The sequence below is a fragment of the Bos grunniens genome, chromosome 19 (assembly GCF_055505025.1).
Source record: "Bos grunniens cultivar Pamir isolate PY7600 chromosome 19, Bosgru_T2T1.0, whole genome shotgun sequence".
NCBI lineage: Eukaryota > Metazoa > Chordata > Mammalia > Artiodactyla > Bovidae > Bos > Bos grunniens.
In genome coordinates this window covers 9256358-9277214 of record NC_141183.1, presented here as the reverse complement: position 1 = coordinate 9277214, position 20857 = coordinate 9256358, and the positions used below count along the sequence as shown (strand labels likewise).

The window sequence follows — 20857 nt, the reverse complement described above, 5'->3', positions numbered from 1 at the left end:
TTTTAATGATAGCATGATATTTTCATTGTATAGATGGACCATAATTTTTCTTAACAGTTTTCCCTGTTATTTATTTGTTTCCTTTTTATACTACTTTCATCACTAAACCTCTTTTGTGTAGTTTGTTCTGTATTTGTGATTATTTTCTTAACAGAGATTTCCAGAAGCAGACTAAAACAAAGGGTATAATTAAGAGTTTCAATATTTATAGCCAAACTGTCATCCAAAGACATTTTAATAATTTTTATTTTTATTAGCTGACCACAATATATCCTCGTAAGCACTGAGTATTATAATTTTTAATCTCTATAAATTAGATAGAAAAAGTATCTCACTGACCTTAATTTACAGTTCTTTGATTACTGTTGTTTGGTTGCTAAGTCATGTCTGACTTTGCGACCCCATGGACTGTAGCCTGCCAGGCTCCTCTGTCCATGGGATTTCCCAGGCAAGAATACTGGAGTGGGTTACCATTTTTTTCTCCAGGGGATCTTCCTGACCCAGGGATCGAACCTGTGTCTCATGCATTTGCAGGTGAATTCTTTATTGCTAAGCCAGCAAGCCTGGTGGCTTGCTTATTAATGGACACATCTCCCCACGCTGTTACTTAACATGCATGAATTTTGTTTTCTGTGGACTAACCAATTATATTTTCTGGTCTATCCCTTGGGTTCTTAATGTGTTTTGTCTTTATCATCAATTTGTAAGAATTTATATATTAAATGGATTAAATTTCTATTAATAAAATAAATAAAAGTTTAAACCATTTAATTTTATTATTAAATGCTGTGAACATTTCCCCCATTTTTAGTTTGTCTTTTAAATTTTTTTAGATTGGAGTACGGTTGCTTTACGATGCTGTGTCAATTTGTGTTGTACAGCAACAAAGTGCATCAGCTTTACGTATACACACATCCACTCTTTTGTAGATTTCCTTCTCATTTTGGTCACTGCAGAGCACTGAGTAGAGTTAGTTCCCTGTGTTCTCATTAGTTATCTATTTTACACATAATCGCATATATGTCAATCCCAGTCTCCCAGTTTGTCCCACCATCCCTTCCCCTTGGGTAACCATAAATTTGTTCTCTACATCTGTGACTCTGTTTCTGCTTTGCTAATAAGGTCCTCTGTATCATTTTTTCTAGATTCCACATATAAGTGATATTAAATGCCCCAGTAGCATCTAATGCCTTCCAAGAGTTGCTTTTTATGTTCCACCTAGCTCTTTTAGGTCTTGGCAGCAGGGGTAGTCTGATACAGCTTGTCTGCCTTAGCCAGACGCAGGAGTATCTCAAAGGATACTGAATTCCACTCAGTGACTTTCCAGGTAGCGATTAAGATAATCGCTAAGGCCCTGGCAGAGAAAGCACCAACTACTAACCACCAGACCACAAGGGAATTCCCAAGAAAGAATTCTGTTAACATGGTTGAAGAGAAGAAACTTTCTGGAGAGAAATTCTTCCATAAATGAAATTTCTTCTTCATTCTATTTGACTTTCTGGCTTCTTAGAGGGTTCTGTAACCACTTAAAAAGTTAAACTCTTGTCTCAGCATGAGGTTGAAGCTCAACAGAAGTTTCTTTTTTGACCTAAGAAGCTGTCTTTTAGTTTTGTATTAATACCAAGGCATAAATAAGGGCTTCCCCAGTGGCTCAGCTGTAAAGCATTGCTTGCAATGCAGGAGACACAAGTTTGATCCTGGAGTTGGAAAGATCCCCTGGGGGAGGAAATAGCAACCCGCTCCTGTATTCTTGCTGGGAAAATCTCATGGACAGAGGAGCCTGGCAGGCTACAGTCCATGGGGTCGCAAAGTCGGACATGACTGAGCGCACAGGCATAACTATCTACTCTTCTTTAGTTAGGAAGTTGCTTTTCAATACCCAAAGCTACATTTTCTGGAGATTACAAATCTAAGATATTAGTGGAACTGAAAAGAGGATATTACTGCTCACTCTCCTCCTCATCTTTCTCTCTTTAACATACCTCTACAAGGAAATGAAAACCAAGCTTTGTAAGTAACCGAGTGACTGTCTATTTCTTAGGTATCTGATTTTCCTGAACAAAGCTCTACCACCTTGTGATAACTACATGCCACAGGAGACCGAGTTACAAGCACTTCTGGAACCCTGAATGGGGCTTCTCTGTGTGAAATACAGTGAGTTAAATGGACAATATGATCATCAGAAGAACAAATCCTAACAGTCTACAAAGAACACAAATTCAATCTCTATTCCATGCCTTTTGCTTAAGCAATGATTTTATAGGCCATCCACAGATCTCTTCAGGATTAACCACCCTTCCCATACACACCCTACAAATCACACTGAAGTGATTACTGTGATAGGGTTAAAACGATACCACCCTCTAGAGTTGAATCACTCCTTTGAAATTACAGTAATATCCATTCACACTAATGCGTGAATCTGCCATTCACACAAATGACAGCACAAATGTGTGGTAGTGAGGGATAGATTTTTGCAAGGCTAAATATAGGGGAGATAATGTGTCAAATTTATACACTATTTTATTTAATCTGGATAGTAACACTGTAAGTGAGCATTACTAGCCACTTCTTCCAGATGAGCCAAGGCTGGGGGGAAAAAAAAACCCTAAGTCACTGAGCTAATAAAGAGACATTCCCAGAAACCTATCCCAGAATTAACACTCCCAAGACCATGCTTATACCAGTGGTCCTCAAATGCTGGTTATCAGTTAACAAGAATGAACTGCACATATTTAAAGCAAACTATTCAATAAAATTGGATATATGTGCACACCTGTAAAACCAACCCCATAACCAAGGTAACTCCAGGTAATACCACAAAAAGAGAGAAAAAAGGATAAGGACTATTTTTCACAAAGTCACATTCAGTTAATTTATAGGATTCTCCCCTAAGGTTGTGTTTTCTACTTCTTTGCATGAGAATGTCTTTTGTTTTACAAAGTAATAAGAGCGGATGCTGGTGGTTTTTATTCGAATGTCTTACATGGCGTGACTAAAAGATGGCAACCATATGTTGACTCCCACTTCTCTTGTTAAAACTTTACTTGTGCATGATGTCCCAATATCTGCTAACCACAGTGCTTTTCTATATGTTCAAAAAAAACAGATTTTAGCCCCCAAAGGAAATAATTGACTAAATAATATTTAAGAGATAATTACCTTCCTACAAGAATGACAAACATTTCAAAACCTGCTGTGTATAGTAGCTACCTTTATGGGTAAAACTATAAGAAGTCATCCCCATTCCCCCTATCACCATTTTCCAGTGGTCACATGGTTTTTAAATTTTGCTTCCCACCACTCACACCAACAGACTTCAAAACTTAACATCAATAGATAGGCTCATTGCCTTGATCGTAGGGGTGGTTTCAAAGGTATATACATATATAAAATTTTATTGAAGGGTAAACTTCAAATTTGTACAGTTTAATATACGGGGGGGGGGGGGGAGACACCTTAATAAAGATGCCAGAAAAATACCCTCACGAGGGGTATTAAGGCATTTGAATCTTCTGATACATACTATCATCTTCACTGTCTGTAGGCATCTGTACTCGTCCTCACTAGCAGCACATGAGTGGAAGATTTTCCTTTCTTATTCTCCTTTGGATTATATTTAAACTTAGCCAGATGGAGATGTTAAAAAAGTTCTAGTATCTCGAATTTGCTTTTCTTTGATCACTGGCAAGATTAAGTTTTTAAATGCTTGCTTACTAGTCTGTTTTTATCAATTGTCTTTTCCTTTGCTCCTTTTCCTATGTCAAAAGACATAAAGCTAGTTTTCTTTGGCAACCCTTGGGTGTGAACTCAGGACTGTCTGATCTTATGGAAGGCACACCACCTCTTTGGATCTCAGTTTTATTTTTTATAAACCCTACGATCTGTGAATTTTAAACAGCTGCAATTAGTTAAGACTCACTCATGGAATGCAACAGATATACAAGATATAATGATGGCTAATAATATTTTTGTCACTAATCCAATTAACATCTTGACTATAAAGAACATTAAATAGTGATGGTAAGATAACCCCAAAATAAAACCAAGCAAAAACAAAACACACAAAGAACAATTCTCATATTTTAATAAAAAATAAGGCGAAAATTCTGATAGTAAGTATATATATTTTAATACGCATTGAAGCCTTAAAATAACATCTTCTCACTTAAAAACTGATTCACAGTAAATTTAGAGTTGTATAGCCATAACCATAATTTAGTTTTCAAAAGATTTTATTACCCACCAAAAATCCTTCATGCAAATCCCCATGCTTACCCTTAGCCTCAGACAACAACTAATATACTTTTGGATCCTCCAGATCTGCCCTTTCTGGAAGTATCACATAATGAAATCTGGCTGTTTTCATTTGACACAATGTTTCTGAGATTCATCCACACTGTAGCATGTATCCCAACTCCATTCTCTGTGTGGCTGAATAGCACTCCACTGTATAGACATCCACATTTTGTTTAAGCATTTACAAAAAGCTGATGGTTGTTTATAGGTTGCTTCCTCTCCTGGTTATTACAAACAACTTCATGCTTTTGAGTGCAGATACACTTTTATCTGTACTGGGTAGATATGTAGGAAAGGAACTACTGGGTTATACAGTAAATTTATGTTCAACTTTTTAAGAAACTGCCAAACTGTTCCAAAGCTGCTGCAACAAGCAATTCCCACCATCAACAGATGAGGCTCCCCATTGCTTCACATCCGTGTTATCGTCTGTCCTTTTGATTGCAGCCTTTCTAGTGGACATGAAGTGGCTATGGTTGTAATTTTCATTTCCTCTATATCTAATGATGTTGAGCATCTTATGTGCTTATTAGCTATTTGTATATCTTTTTTGGCAAAATGCCTACTGAAATCCTTGTCCATTTTTTAACTCGGTATTTTGTCTTATTAATGAGTTACAAGAGTTGTTTTTTAATATATTCTGAATACAAGCTTTTTCAGCTATTTGATTTGCAAATATTTTCTTTTAGTCTGTGGACTGTCTTTTCATGTTCATAATGACATCTTTTGAAGCACAGTATTTTTAATTTAAAGTCCAATAAAGTGAAGTCACTCAGTTGTTTCTGACTCTTTGCGGCCCCATGGACTGTAGCCTACCAGGCTCCTCTGTCCACAGGATTTTCCAGGCAAGAATACTGGAGTGGGTTGCCATTTCCTTCTCCAGGGGATCTTCCCAACCCAGAGATCGAACCCAGGTCTCCTGCATTGCAGGCAGATGGTTTACCCTCTAAGCCAAAGTAAACTCTTCTTAAAATCCAATATATTAATTTATTTCTTCTTGAATCATGCTTTTGGTGTTTTATTTATGAACTCTTTGTCTAACCAAAAGTCTTTAGGATTTTCTTCTGTGCTTTGTCTAACAGTTTTATAGTTTCCGTTTTTACATTTAAGTCTATGATCCATTTTGAGTTCATTTTTGTGTATGGTGTGAGGTCTAAATCACCTTTTTTCTTTTTGGCATATGGACAGCCAACTGTCCTAGAACGTTCATTCAAAAGACTATCCTTTCCCCTACTGAACTGCCTTGGTACCTCTGTCAAAAATCAGTTCAAAGGTTTATATCTTAACACTCAATTCTGCTCCATATGTCTGCCCATGTGCCAGTATCACACTGTCTTAACTGCTTTCACTTTACAGCATATTCTTCTTTGTCTGTCTGTTTCGGCTACACCACACGGTACATGGGATCTTGGTTCCAAGACCAGGGATCGAACCTGTGCCCCCTGCAGTGGAAATGCTGAAGTCTTAACCAGCGGACCAACAGGGAAGTCCTCCTGAAGTATAAACTTAAACTGGAGACGGTAAGTCCTTCTTTTGTGTTTTGTTAAAATGCGTTTGGCTATTCTACGTCTTTTGCATTCTCACATAATTTTAGAATCAGCTTGTCAATTTCTGAAAAAAAGTTTTCTGTGATATGAATTGAATTTATAGATCAATTTAGGGAGAACTGCTATATTAACATCATTGCATCTTTCCATCCATGAACACAAACTATTTATTTCTTTAATTTCTTAATTATTTCTTTAATTTCTCTCAGTTGTCTTTTGTGTTTCACTTTTTTGTTAAATTTATTCTCAAGTATGTAATTCTTTTTGATGCCACAGTGAAACTGTTTTCTTAATTTCTTTTTCAAACGAAATTTGCTAGTTTACTAGTATACAGAAATACAAATGATTTTCGTATACTGATCTGTATCCTGTGACCTTGCTGAACTTGTCTCCTAGTTCTAGTACCTGTGTGTGTACAGATTACTGTATGTTTTCTACATACAGAATCACACCATCTGTGGATAAGGACAGTTTTACTTCTCTTTTTTCTAATATAAAGGGCTTCCCTGGTGGCTCAGATGGGAAAGAATCTGCCTGCAATGCAGGAGACCCAGGTTCTATCCCTGGGTCAGGAAGATTCCCGGACTCCAGTATTGTCTGGAGAAGTCTGTGGACAGAGGAGTCTGGTGGGCCACAGTCCATGGGGTCACCAAGAGTTGGACATGACTGAGCAACCAACACTTCCACTTTTCCAATATAAATGCCTGGCTCCCCGCCTCACCCACCACCACCAATTTTTTAACCTGCCCAGGTTAGAAACTCCAATACAATGTTGAATAGAAGCAAATCTTGCTCCCACATTTAGGAAGAAGGCATTTATAGTTGCTCATACTCAAATATGAATTAGTTCCTTTTATTTTTTTCATTTTTCCTATACACTATTTATTAAGTTGAAGAAATTATCCTTCTACACCGTATTTGCTCAGAAGTTTTTTTTTTAATTTTTAAAGATCATGAATGGGAACTGAATTCTATCCAATGCCTTTTCTGTGTCTATTGCGACGATCACGTGGTTCTATCTTCGATTTTACCAATATGGTATATGACACCAAGGGATTTTAGAATGCTAATTCAAGCTTGCAATCTTAGGATAAATCCCACTTGATCATAATCCTTTTTATATGTTGCTGGTGGACTTGGCTTCCTAATAGTAGAAAGATTTTTGTGTTTACAATGATGAGAGATATTGGGCTGCAGTTTTATTTTCTTATGCTGTCTTTGGCTCTGGTATCATGGCAATACTGGCCTCAGAATCCGCTGGGAAGTGTTTCTTCCTCCTTTATTTTCTGGAAATGTTTGTGAAGGCTTTGGATTAGTTCTTTTTATGTCTGACAGAATTTATCAATGAAGCCAAGATGAGCTGGGCTTTTCTTTGTGGCAAGATTGTTAATTACTAATTCAGCTTCTTTTCTTGTTATATGTCCATTCAGACTTTTCATTCTTGAGTCAGTTTTGGCAATCTATTTCTAGAATTCTGTCCATTTCACCTAAGGTGTCTAATTTTGTTGGCACAAAGTATCAATCTAAGTTTTGTAAGATCAGTACTAAGTCTTCTCTTCATTCTTGATTTTGGTACTTTGTATCTTCTTTGTTTTTTCTTGGTCAGTCAGTCCAGCTACAGGTTTCTCAATCTGTTGATATTTTCAATTAACTAGCTCTTGGTTTTACTGATCTTTCCTGTTTCTATTTCACTGACTTCTAATTTTTATTTCCTTCTTTTTGTTCACTATGGGCCTAGTTTTTGTTCTTCACTTTCTGGATTCATAAAGTAGAGGTTGAAATTACTGCTTTGAGAGCCCTCTAATACAGACATTTAAAGCTATACAATTCCTTCTTAGCACAGCTTAGCTGCTCATCATCACATGGATTTTGATAGCTTGCGTTTTCTGTTTTAAATTCAGTTCAAAGTATTTTCTGACTCTCTCTTGTGATCTCTTCTTTGACCCGTGGATTACTTAGAAAGCTCCTGTTAATTCTCTATGTACTGTTGTTGTTCAGTCACTAAGTCCTATCCGACTCTTTGCAACCACATGGACTGTAGCCTGCCTGCCAGGCTCCTCTGTCCATAGGGTTCTCCAGACAAGAATACTGGAGTGGGATGCCATTTCCTTCTCCAGAGGATCTTCCTGGACCAGGGATCAAACCTGTGTCTCCTGCATTGGCAGGCAGATTCTTTACCACTGAGCCACCAGGGAAGCACCCCCCCGCCACCCCCCTCATTACTGTACATGGAAAGAAAGATGGAGCCAAGAAGGACTCCAAAGATTTAGACTGGAGTAATTGGAAGGATGTAATACTCTCTCAAGTAAGATAGGAAGGAGTGCAGGCAGAGTGCACATGTGGGCAAGAACAGGAGTTCGGTCCTGACGCTGTAGGGTGAGGATATGGAGAAGGCAACCAGATATGCAAATACTGAGTCCTGGGAGCAGTCCAGGCTACAAAACAAAACTGAGGTGTCTTCTGGGTCTGTATGGTATTTAAAGTCACAGGACTGAATGAGGTCACCAAAGGCGTGAGTTTAGACAGAAAGGAGAAAGTTTACACAGTGAACTCACAGACGGTTTCATGAAGGAGACAGGTGTTAGGTATGTTAGGACATTAAGAATTTGATCTGGCAAGCACAGAAGTCAATTCAAGCTTCTATAAAGCCATGGGTGTGAAACAAATGTTATCACATGATAACAAGTCATACCTGTGACTAATGGTGGCATTAACAACAAGATAATGATATCAAGAGACTCAGGTCTCCAAACAGACATGTTACAATATAGATATATTATTAAGCCAGGCTTACTACATATATGTTTGCTAAAATTATAATATCATTAAATTATCCATGTTACAAGAGAAGATCTTTACCCATACGCTTCTCTGCCATTCTCAGCCATTTCGTATGTATCTCTTCTGAACACTGTGACATGAAAGTAAGGAAGCAAAACTGTTCTCCCTCCAACCAGCGAACCAGATAAAACAACAAAAGAGAATACGCGTACTCCAAAGCAGGCATATGAATCTCTTCACGTTCTAAGTCTTAACGGTTTGCAACATTCCTTCAAACATTCTGTGTTGAAGAACCAGAAGAAAGACACAATAGAGAAGAAAAATGGGTCAAATGAGGAAACTGCTTTCCAACTGAAACATGAGATTCAATAGGAAGTATTAGGAAAGACAGTTATCACATGCTGCTCATATATATCAAAGGCAGCTTACTGCTAGCTTACCCTATTAATAACTAAAGCACTCTAGTAGCAAGGTGACACAGATTTTTATAAAAATGTCGTCTCACTTTTAATAATCTGAATCAAAACTATCACAGAATCCCTTTAAGTAGGCTTAAAATTTTCAGTAATGTTAATTTTCAAACAATGCTTTAAGAAAAACCTGCTGCTCTGGCAGAAAAGAAGTAATCCGTGAGATTTCATGAGACCTGCATTTGTCTTGCCGACATGCTCCTGCCTCAGCCACATTCTGGATGTCAGAGTTAGAATTCAGGGAGAAAAGAGAATTTACTATCAGGTTTTTCAAACAGAAATAACATTTCTCATAAGCACATCAAAGTTGCTTTTCAATATACTTTTAGAGCCCAAAATGATTCTATTTGGGGCTATGATCCCATTAGACACAGGTAATTTATGTTAACATGTGATGGATTTTTAAAATTAAAACAGACCAAATGCCACACATCAAAATTGGGGCCCAAAGACCTCTTGGAGAATTGGGAAGCCTGGTGTGCTGCAGTCCATGGGGTCTCAGAGAGTCGGACATGACTGAGTGACTGAAGTGAAGATCTTCAAAGGTAATAAAAATCACCGTGTCCATCTGAATGAGGGGAACAACTAAACAGCATGGTCACAGCAATCAGGGAGCCGTGCCCTCTCCAAGGTGCCCTGGTTTCCTCATCTGCTGATGTGAATAAATTAGGTAATAAATTAAGTGCCTGAACTTGGCATATGATAAGCACTCAAAAAACTATAGCTATTATGAAGTCTGGAATCCTTTCTCCACTTGTGAGTTTATATCCTCAGAGCAAACAGGCTTAGCAAAACAACAATAGATCGAAATGAAAGCACACTGCTCATCCTATTGTCTCACGAGAGACCTTCACTGCCACCTCTGAGATGCAAAGCTTCAGGCGAGAAAATACTAAAAAACACAAACCCTAAAAACATGAAAAGAACAAATGAAAAAAAAAGAGGAGGGGTGTGTTATGGGAAAGACAAGTATCAATAAAAAGCAAGAAAAACTTGAGAAATCCTAAAGGCTGAATTCTGAAATCAATGTTCACTAATTTGAGATTTAGTTGAAAGACCCCAAGAGAAAATCCCATTTTCTTAGGCCATGGGATCTACATAACCAAAATTCTGCCATCAGAGGTTAAATAGAAGGCATGTGTGCAAGCTAATTAAATAGCCATATTTAATAACTGTGTTAAAGGAGTACTTAAATTACAAGTCAACATAAACTAATTTCAAGAAAAAGAATTTTCAATATCCTTCTAAAATTCGATCTGACTTCCAGAGTCCCCCTAGAGGAGAACAGAAAAATACATCTAATACATGCTAACCAGACGTTGTGGATTGGCCAGAATGATCCTATTAATTTTAACACTCATTTTTCCAATGGCTAATATCTAATGATAGTCACCTTATCTGTGAAAGGCAAACCAGGAACTATACCTAAAGTTCAAATGTCCATAAGAAATATCACATATTAATCTTTAGAATTTGGCGGGCAGCGCCCAGAGACCTGAAAAGGTAACTGCCCATCCCTATAGGCTCCCACAGACAACACGGTGCACTGAGGATGACTAAGATTTTCTGGAAATACTGAAGATTTGTTTTCTCTCTTTTTTCGGTCAATATCCCATATCTACAAAGTTTACAGTGTATCTGGGACTGTTATATAAAGTCTGAGTTAGGATATTTTTTCGGGGGTGGTACTAAGAAAATTCGATTTCGTTGAGAGTACTCACCATAATTAACAGCAGAACCCTATTATTACATGGCTCATTACATACTGGGATTTATGCTTGTGAGTCAAATCTCTATACCAGAACCTCAAACGATAAACTCTCCTAAAACTGCTATATTATGTGCTTTCTCCAATCAGCATTTTAAAAGGACTCACTGTTATGTATTAAATCAAACAGTTTTACCATTAGCTTCTTTATTTACTTAATTTAAGGCCTCTCTCAAACATCCCAGGAAGAGCAGTGAGCCCTCTGTGTCTGACCTCTTAGAATTCTTTCCAACAGCCCCACACCAATCATTTGGTACTGTTTTGTCCTGCTGACTCTTTCTAACACCTTTTCAGTTTGACCCTACCATTATGCTTGTCTAAGCTCGCATCACCTTCCACAGACAACCACAACAGCCATGGTTTTCATGCTTCCAATCTCCCCTCCAACCACCTGCTTGATGCAATTTTCAAATCTACCATTTGGTTCAATGGCATGCCCATCAACAACCACCAAAAGCTCCTAACCAGCCAAAGAATGGAGATGCTACCCATACAGCCCCTTCTAAACTTCAAAGTCAACATACAACCTCCACTTACAGCTAGGTCTCAGGGTTCACTTACTCAATAAAAACACTGGGCTCCAGCTGCTATGGTCAGGTGCTTGCCGAAATGGTCCCCAAACATGACTTGCCCATCTGTCTCCTTGTAGAATATCCCTTCCATCCATCCAAATGCTACCAGTCTTTCAGGGCCCACTTCAAGTGACGTCCTGCCTGACCACTGTGACCCACGTGTTCCCTCCCTCTTCCAAGTACCTGGGCACTCTCCTTCTGCATCCCCAAGTCCCTCTCACTGAATGACACTATACGGTGGTACTGAAGGGAAAACAATGTTCGGTGGTCATGTGAGTGGGGAAGGCTGACAAGGATAAGGAAAATAAAAATTCCTTCTGCTGCTGGACTTCTCTCATCATTCCATGTGCTAACGTGCAGCTTCACCAAAGGAGATGCAGAACACGGCTACGTAATTACACGCCACGATGGACTGCTGTGAACTCAGGAAGCTTCACGACATTTAATTGCTATCTTAGTTTTTCGCTTTGTTGTTTTTACTTATTTGGTGCCTGTCTCCATCACTAAGGACACCTCAGGGAGGGCAGTGAGAGGTCAGTCTTCACTGTGGCCACTGAATAGAGAAGGTATTAAATTTTTGTGGAGTAAAGGAGGGACTGACATGAGCAGGCTTGGGCTTTAGAAAGCAGTTCTAACTTTGGCATCAGAGAGAATCCAGACACATTATCAAGGCCCTGACTTGGGTCAAATTATTCAACTTCCATCAGCCTCAGCTTCCCAATCTAGAAAATGAACACAATAACAGTAGTTACCTTACAAGCTGCTACTGAGGAATGAGTAAACACAAAATGTATTGGTGGGACACAGACCAGAGGAGAGAGACTAACTAAAAAGTTATTCAAATAATCCAAGCTATTTATCCATGTATGAGGGCTGTGAAGTGGACTGTCTGAGTGTAAATTCTGGCTGCACTTTCTACAAGCTGCAGGATCTTTTACTTTCTTCTCCGTCCTCCTTTCCTCCGCTGAAAAACAGAATTTAATTAAAGCAACCATCTTCTGTGAGGGTTATGAGGATTAAACAAGATAGTAATGTCACATCCTTGGCACACTATCCCAGAGCAAATGCTCAAATGTTAGGTGGATCTATGTGAAGATTATTTTAACACTGAGACCTGGCTACCTGAGAGGATGCTTCCTAACCCCCCAACACACACACACACACACAGACACTTCTCCACCGTCCTCAGTGACTCCAATGTATTTGCTTCCACACAGCCTTCACTTGTTTCCCTCACCTACCCTCAAAACCTCATTTAAAACATCAGCCTCCAGAAGAGGGAAGCCTATTGTTATGAATTCCCTTCCTACACACTCTTTCCCCTCCCCCTCTGCAGGTCATACACAGTGTGAGAAGACACAGGTAATCAAAGGAGTAATCCCACCTCCCCTCCCATTCCTGATGTTAACATCTGTTCACAGCAGCAAAGGCTGGGGAGGTGGTAAGTTTTGCCTCTGCTGCCATTTGCTTGTTTCAGACCTTAACTTTAATTCCTGGGGGCTATCTTAAACTATCAATTTATTAAAAGAAAAATTAAAGAGAAATTATCTTCGGTAATAAAAAATAAACTATGCCTTTAGGCTCAACCCAAGCAACTGATTTTCATTGTGAGAAATCTTATCCTTAATAAGCTCGACTGTACACATAAAATGCATCCAGCAGCACACACACTCCTGACATGAACTCCGACACTAGCCAGCCTGCCCATCAGTAAGAGACTCAGCCACAGACAGGGGTTATCGGCTACTGAAAACAGTTTGACTTGATGTTGTGAAACTGTAGGTTTGCATTTCAGGCCTTCAGAGGTAGGACATCACAAGGATGTAAGTGTAATAATTTCTAAAACATTCTAAAGAAGGAAAACAGAGAAGGTCTTTAGATTAAAGGGAAAAAAAAGAACTGCCCAGGTGTTTGTATTCTAGGGGATCACAGGGGATCATGTGCATTTATACAAATAGATGACGTTCACAGAAAATGCCCTAACTCTGCAACAAAGATGAGCTGACATGTCTGTGTACTCTTCCATTTTCATATTTTTGTACAAAAGTTGTTTTTAAAGTTTTGTGTCAAAAATGGTTTATGAGGAACTAGAGTGGGGTCTGAGCCACAAGGGACCAATCTAGCCCACAGGTTCTCTTCTCTGGAGGACTGACTCCACGGGACTCCCTCCTCTGGGCCCTGTGTGCAGGGCCCAGCAATCCGATGTGTCTTTGGGCAGGTCGTTCCCCAGCAGGAAAGAAGTACCGTGACAAGGAGGTAAACAAGGAGAGGGAGACCCTGGGACGGACAACCCGCTGCTCATTTCCCACAGCAAATGTTAAAATCCACTGGCCTAGAAGAGACTGATTTCAGAAGCTGTATTCTTGCCCACCCTTAACCATTACTACATCTTAGAAAACCAAAGTCCCAAGGCGGGGCTGGAACTCAGAGAGCCACACAGAATATTAAGAGTTCAAAACAGCAGTGAGCGCGGCTTTCCCAAGGCCATTCCTTCTGTTGTGGTCTGCAGCCATGGAGGGCTCAGGAGGGTGCGAACCGCTATCTGCGCGGCAGCAGGGCCGTTTTATGGCTGGATGCCCAGATTGTCTAGCTCTGCACACAGCCCTATAGGCTTCTGAGGGCTGCAGAGGAAGAATGCATTCTTAACAAACAGCTCACCATCCCTGCAATAGCTTCTTCACTCACTGAAAGCATCTGTAGCCAAGAAGAGAATTCACTTTTAAACTCCAAAAATGGCACAAAGGGCCTGAATTGTCACCATGCTTTTCACGTGCATCTTTCTCATGTCCCCACTGGAGAAGTGAAAAATTCATATTTCATTTTTCATTAAATTTTAAGTTACAGTTCCAATACATAATTTGTACAACAGAAAAGCTACAGGATTATTTTAATCAAGTTGTTCAAACAAGTTCACTGGGCAAGAATTACACATTTTTTTGTTTGAATGTCACACATACAATCTCTACATAAGATTTTATAGTTATTTCCGATAACAAGTAACCTTTAAATTTTTAAGTAATTATATTCCTGAAGAGAGCTATGTATAAGTTACCTGGTTCTTTAAATGTTTATGATTGAGTACATCTTAAAGAAAGCTTATTGTATATTATTTTGCAAAGTAAAGAATACTCTCCTTATGAGTGCACATTTAAAAGCTAATTTGCTCAACTCAATACTCTGTAATAACCTATATGAGAACAGAATCTAAAAGAGTGGATATATATATACATATACACACACAGACACACTCACACACACAACTGATTCACTTTGCTGTATAGCAGAAACTAACACAACACTGTAAATCAAGTATACTCTAACAAAAATTTTAAAAATGATAAAGCTAATTTGTAAAAATGTAACTAGTCATGATTAAACTGGCTTAAAGCAAGAAAATCTGCAAAGTGTCCTAAAAAAAAAAAGCTGGTTGCTGGTTCTCATTTGATATTCTTCTTGCTTTACTCAAATATATGACATCTTCAAAGTTATATGACATTACTCAAAGTTATTGAGATGTTAACTGTCTTAATTAGGCAAATAATATCTAGTCACCTTCACTATGAAGCCAGTTATCAGACAAAATAAACCATGGTACCAATACTTTTCAAAAAGATTTCCTTACATCAAAAAATCAGAAGACCCTCTGAAATAAAGCTGGATAAAAGGTAAAAACCCATTTAATTGTCTCAAAATCAGGAGTAAGAAGCCAAAACAGTTTCAGTCAAAGAAAAAGAAAAGCAAAACAAACAGAAACAAAGTTCCCTGGTTCTTCCCCTTATAACCTTCCAGGCCCTGCCTGCTCAGGGCCCCAGCTCCTGCTCCCGGAGCTTACCATCTTCCAAGGCCTTTTATAAACCTGCCCCTTGTCACCTCTGTGTTTCTCAGGCTTTCCACACAGGCTTCGGTTGCTCTAAGTAATCTTTGCTTACTCCATCCCCAAATTTTAATTAACTCATATGCTATTCCGATATATAGAACAGCCTCAGACTCCACAGCCAATCTATTTTCTTTCTTATAAAATCTTCTCAGATATCATCTTTACACAATAAACCTGGACTCAGAGGTAAATATTACTGAAAACATATGCATACAATCTCATGGATCTAATTCCTACCAGGGAAGGTTAAAAAAATGAACCATAAAATAGTCTTTAAAATGGCTCTAATTCTCTAAATATTAAGTTGTTAAAGAAGTTATATGATGTCATAGACATTCTATATGCTCAAATCAAATAACAGAGAAATAGACTTTCCCTAGTAATCTCTTTCTCTTTTAGATTTAAAATTAGCATCACATTCTTGAGTCAACCAATAGTAAATTTACATTCAGGACCTTATCACCCCCATTTGGAGTTTGGGAAGTAATGCAAACACCCATTCTCAGCTAGTACTGTAGGAATTTTTATCTTCCATTTCTTTCCAACTGAAAGCTCTCTTCACTAAGGAAAAAGGCTGCCCCCCCACCCCCCCTCCAGCCCTGACCTCCTCCTCCTCCAGCATGGTTTTGGAAGTGAGCCAGATGACAGCATTTGGAAAAGCACACATTTATCTCAGTAAAGCCAGCTGTTTAACAAAAAGGTGGAGGAGGTGAGAAATACTGTAATTTAAAGTTTCCTATATCCCCCCTACCCATGGTTCAGTTATATTTTAATCACTGGGAGTCAAATGAAACAGTTCGCTCTACTTTCCCTTATAATCAGCACTCTCAGGCAACCATTTGTTCCAAAACTCCTAAGCCAACTAAGTATAAACATAAACCTGTTACAAAATAATCTTTGTCAAAGTGTTACAACATATGCCACTTGACAAACAGCAACAACAATAAACACTGCAAGGAGGAAAACCTAAAATCAACACTTACCTGTAACCCAAGTTACTACTAAAGTATTTCAATGCTAGAACCAGGACGAAATAGTTAGGATTAAGTCTTATTATAGCCTCAGTATCAACTTTTATTTAATTTCACATCTTAATAGTAAATCAGATGTACAAGACCATAAGGTCTTTGATTTGAACAATAAGTATGAAAGATAAGAAGAGGGCTTTTCAAAGTAGACCCACATAATAACATCAGGTCTGAACATATACATACATGAATACACACACACATATATATCTGGGACTCGTATCCTTTCTACTTCTTAACACAGTACTAGTACTAGCTTTTAGAAATTATTCTACATCACCATAAGTATAATTTAACTGAAACAATACTTTTACTATCACCACTTTCTGGGCTATCAATTTCTATTGATCCAATGTGAGAAAGACAAAAAGATTTCTAAAACGTCTATTCTTATGAAAACACAAATATTAAAAACTTTCTGTAGGAGAAAACTCTTTCAGTATCGGTGAACAAAGTAATAACTAATCAGACAATTATCATCTGTTTAAACACCAGTAATAAAATTAATTCGGATAATATAACTGGGCTAGTTCTTAAAACCTCATTTTGCATCACTTCTCCCAACAAAGCATCCTTAGGTGTGCCACACTGAAAGGTGTTCAAAGACCTTCACCACTTCCGTGATTCTGGAATAAATTTCTTCAAGTTGCCCTCTGCCAACCAAGTTCATCTGGTCTGGAGCTAAGTTTTATCCTTTATTCTTTCACATACTATTGAAGGAAGTATGGAGTCCATGCACAGAATGGTTGCACCCCCTACACATTCCAAACTGGCCACCGCTGTCTTCTAAGATCACTCAACCCACATTTCCAGTGTCTCAACTCATCCCCATAGTTACTCAATTCTAAATGTAGGAAATAACTTGCATAAAATAAGCCTCCTGCGGGGTCAAATTACACTCAGAGACGTAGCAGTCTCTACACAGCCATCATCTAACTGACCACCTACACCGCAGGACACCGCGGTGAACACCGGATTCAGGAGAAAACATGAACCTCAGCAACACAATGGATTAAACCAGCCAGACGCCTCCAACTTGCAACTAACTCCTTAAATACGCTTAAGTTGGACATCTGCAGAGCACCATTTTGAGTTCAGAATCTGCAGTTCATGCCTAAATATAGCCGAGCAGACCACTCAAATGGAGGTTTGATCTGCCAGAGGTAGAGGTTCGAGACAGTTGCACTCATTTCGCTGAATCCCTGAGACAGTCGAGCGCCCAACACCGCTAGAGGTGCGGCCGGGATCTGCGGCTCCTCCGCCCCCGCCCCGCGACGTGGAGGCAGCAATCCTGCATCTTCCGTGAGATTCCCAAAACTGCGTGTAACCTGCAAGCGAAAGATTCTCCACCGAGTTAACGCGCAGGGAACCCTTGGATCCACATCTGCACATTTAACAGATACGAATCTATTAACGAATCTCATCCACGAGAAAAAGGTGCAGACGAGGCGACGCACGAGTGGAGGTGGCCCCCGAGGCGCTCCGGTTCCGCGCTCCCAGAGACGGGCAGCTGCGGTTCGGCTCCCGTCCCTCGTGCGCATCGCCCCGCAGCCTGCAGCGCCGCGAGCAGCCCACCTGATTCCAGATCCGCGGGAGGCCGAGGGGCCCCTCCATGCTAGCAGAAGCACGCCCGCGCTTGCTCTGAGCCCCCCACTCCCAAACAACGGCGGGAGAGGCCCCACACCGAAAACGCCCGGGTTCGTGCATGCCATCAGAAATGCAAAACCCGCGCGGGTGACTGCTCCGGGAGAACCAATTCCACCAAAGCATCGTTTTACGCACACCACACACGCAATTGCCGTGCGGATCGCACCGGGCACCGCGAGCCTCTCGCCCTGCGCGCGCCCGCACCCGGGCCCCGCGCAGCCAGCAGTTCCTCCCGCCGCCCCGCGCTGCGCATCCTTCCCGCCGGGACCCGCGGCGACCCCTCGCGCTCCGGGCCCGGCCGAACAAAGGCGACGCCAACAGCTCCGCCGGCTGCGGCGACTCGGAGGCCCGGCCCGCGCTCACCTGGGCTCCGTCCCCGGCGGCGGCGGCGGCTCCTCGGAGGGGATCCGGCGGCGCGGCCCTGGCGGCGGCGGCAAAGAACACTCCGACGGCCGCCCCGGGGCCTGCGGGGCGCTCGGGCGGTGGGGGCCCGCTCAGCGCCGGCGCCGCGGGCTCAAGTCCCGGCGCGGGCGGCGGCGGCGGCGGCGCGGGCGGGTGGGCGGCGGCGCGTCCCGGCGGGTCCAGGTCCGGCCCCGGCGACGCCGCGACGCGCCCTCCTCCTCGCGCCCGCAGGCGGGACGGCGGCTCCGGCACGGCCCGCGATCCGAGGTGGCGGCGGCTGAGCTCGGCGATCTGCGCTCGGCCGGCTCCGCTCCCTCCGCCTCCGGCTCGGGCGGGCCCGCGGCGGCGGCGGCGGCAGGAGCGCGGCGGGCGCGGGGACAGCCCTGTCAGCGGCGGTGGGGGCGGCCGGGGCGACGCTCAGGGCTGCGGGGCAGCGGGGCCGGCGGCGGCGGCTGCGGCTCCCGGGGCCGTCGCGCTGAGGTGCGGAGCTGCCACCGCGGCCATCTTGTTGCTCTAACTGACAAGAACCCCCCTCCCCCCGCTTCAGCCAGACGGGGCGCTCGCGCCCCCTTCCCCGCCCCGCCTTGGCCTCCAACAGGAAGTCGTCCCGGCCCCTGGCACGTGACTCCACCGTATCTGCATACCGGAGGGCCAACTGGCCAATCGGCGCTCTGAACACGAGCTCCGCCCCCGCGCGCCCCTCCCCGGCCCATTGGCTAGTTCCAGCCAAACCACACCCCCTCCTCCCCCTCCCCTTAATACCCGCCCGAGCTGTCTTTCCACAGACCGCGCGGGGAGCGCGCCAGGGTACGAGCGGGTACGCGCTCCGTGTCGTCGGGCGCGGGCGCGTGCGAGTCCCTGGGGCTCGCGGTCTTCTTGGGGTGCGTGGAAACTCACGCAGCTTCCTTCCTCGTCTGAGGGTGCTGCAACTTCGCATTAGAACGCTCAGCCGTGAGGTGAGGGCCCGGCCGTGCGCGTCCGCTTGGTTCCCCCAGCCGGCCCCCCGCGGCTCTCTAGCCAGGGTTTTGCGCGGTATTTTCACTCGGCGGCGCTGGCCTTGTATTGCAGCGGAGCTCGGCGGCCGCACTGGCGCGCGTCCCGCCCGCGCCGTGCACACGCCCTGTACCGTGCACACACACGTACACGCGCCGGCCTGGGCCAGGGAGCATCCTGCTCGCTGCGCGCCTCCCAGGCGTCCTCCACTGCACAACCGCTCCCCCGGGAGCGCCCTGCTGCGAGCCAAACAAGCCTCGCTGTGTAACCGCCCCCGGGAGACATCCCCTTCCCGGGAGCGCGAGTATTCTGCCCCCACCGGGCAAACTGCTGTTGGGCCGAATCCCGGACGCTCCGGCTCCCGCACCCCAAGGTTCCTTCCCGGCTCTCTGCACCCGGTAGCGGTCCTCCATTCCGCCGCTCTTCCCATACACTCTAGTCATTAATCGTGGGTAAGATCAGGAGCGATGTGCAATTTAAAAGTCACCTTTTAACTTTCGGTTCAAGTCACGAGAAAATATTGAAACCAATATTTCTCTCCATTTTCATGAAGCGTGGTGGAAGCAGGCCAGCTTTCCGCTTTGTGCAGTGGAGGCTCCGCGGTGCTACTTGAAAGTTGTTCGTGTTGGAGGCCATTCCCTGTCTACGTGTCCCCATCTTGAAGAGCAGATAATGACACGCTACTTTCGCAGTGCAATTTTGTTACCGCAAGAGTCTTGCTTTGAAACGTCCGTGGATGAAAGAGACAACAAATTCCCCGCTCTCCTTTCCCTTCGGGGTCCCGTGAGCTAGGCGCACTCCTTTCTTCTTACTGCCATATTTTAAGCTCCCCGGTAGTCAGAGTCACAAACCGCGCTCTAAAATCGTCTTCAAATGTCTGTACTGGGTACTTCCCCTGCTGAAAACCCACATCACTTAGAAGACTCTGATGTCAGCCCGAGTTGATATAGAGACTTCTGCCTTTTCCATTCAGCGTTTTATTTACGTTAATTTTGCTCTTGACTTCCGGAGAAACCTTCATCCTTTGTAGTTTTCAAAGATAAAGGTATCACACGCTCCAGGAGGGAGCGCAAAATAATATCTTCAAAATAGTTGGCATCCACTAAGATTGCTAAATCAATGAGGAATTCAGATAGCTCGGTGAACCCATCATTGCAATAAGCAGAACCTCTTTTGGAAAACTGAACCAAAATTGAATGATTTAATTTTTACCCCTGATGTTGAATTTCTGATTGTAACCTCTCAACTTTTCTCCATCTTCTTTTTACTGTCCCCCTCAATCAGCTAAACCACACAAAATAATTGTCCTCTCGTTACACTATAAACACCTGGAGAAAAGGCCACACTTACTTGATCATAGTTTCTGACCCCAAAATTAGACTCATGTGGGTCTGTAACAATAGAATTCTCAAAATTAGGACTGATCCAGGAACATTGTGGTAGATGATAGCCATGAGTGTAGAGATTGCAGTG

General features: G+C 42.5%; 1 protein-coding gene across 11 annotated transcripts in view; it reads right to left on the bottom strand.

Moving 5' to 3' along the window:
• The window catches only part of TNRC6C (trinucleotide repeat containing adaptor 6C), a 115243-nt gene extending 96753 nt beyond the window's left edge, over positions 1-18490 (bottom strand). For all 11 annotated transcript variants that reach the window (XR_015147234.1, XR_015147235.1, XR_015147237.1 and 8 more), the window contains exon 1: positions 18353-18490. The gene's annotated coding sequence lies outside the window, so the exon portion shown is untranslated. The remainder of the gene's footprint in view (positions 1-18352) is intronic.
• Between the last annotated feature and the right edge of the window lie 2367 nt (positions 18491-20857).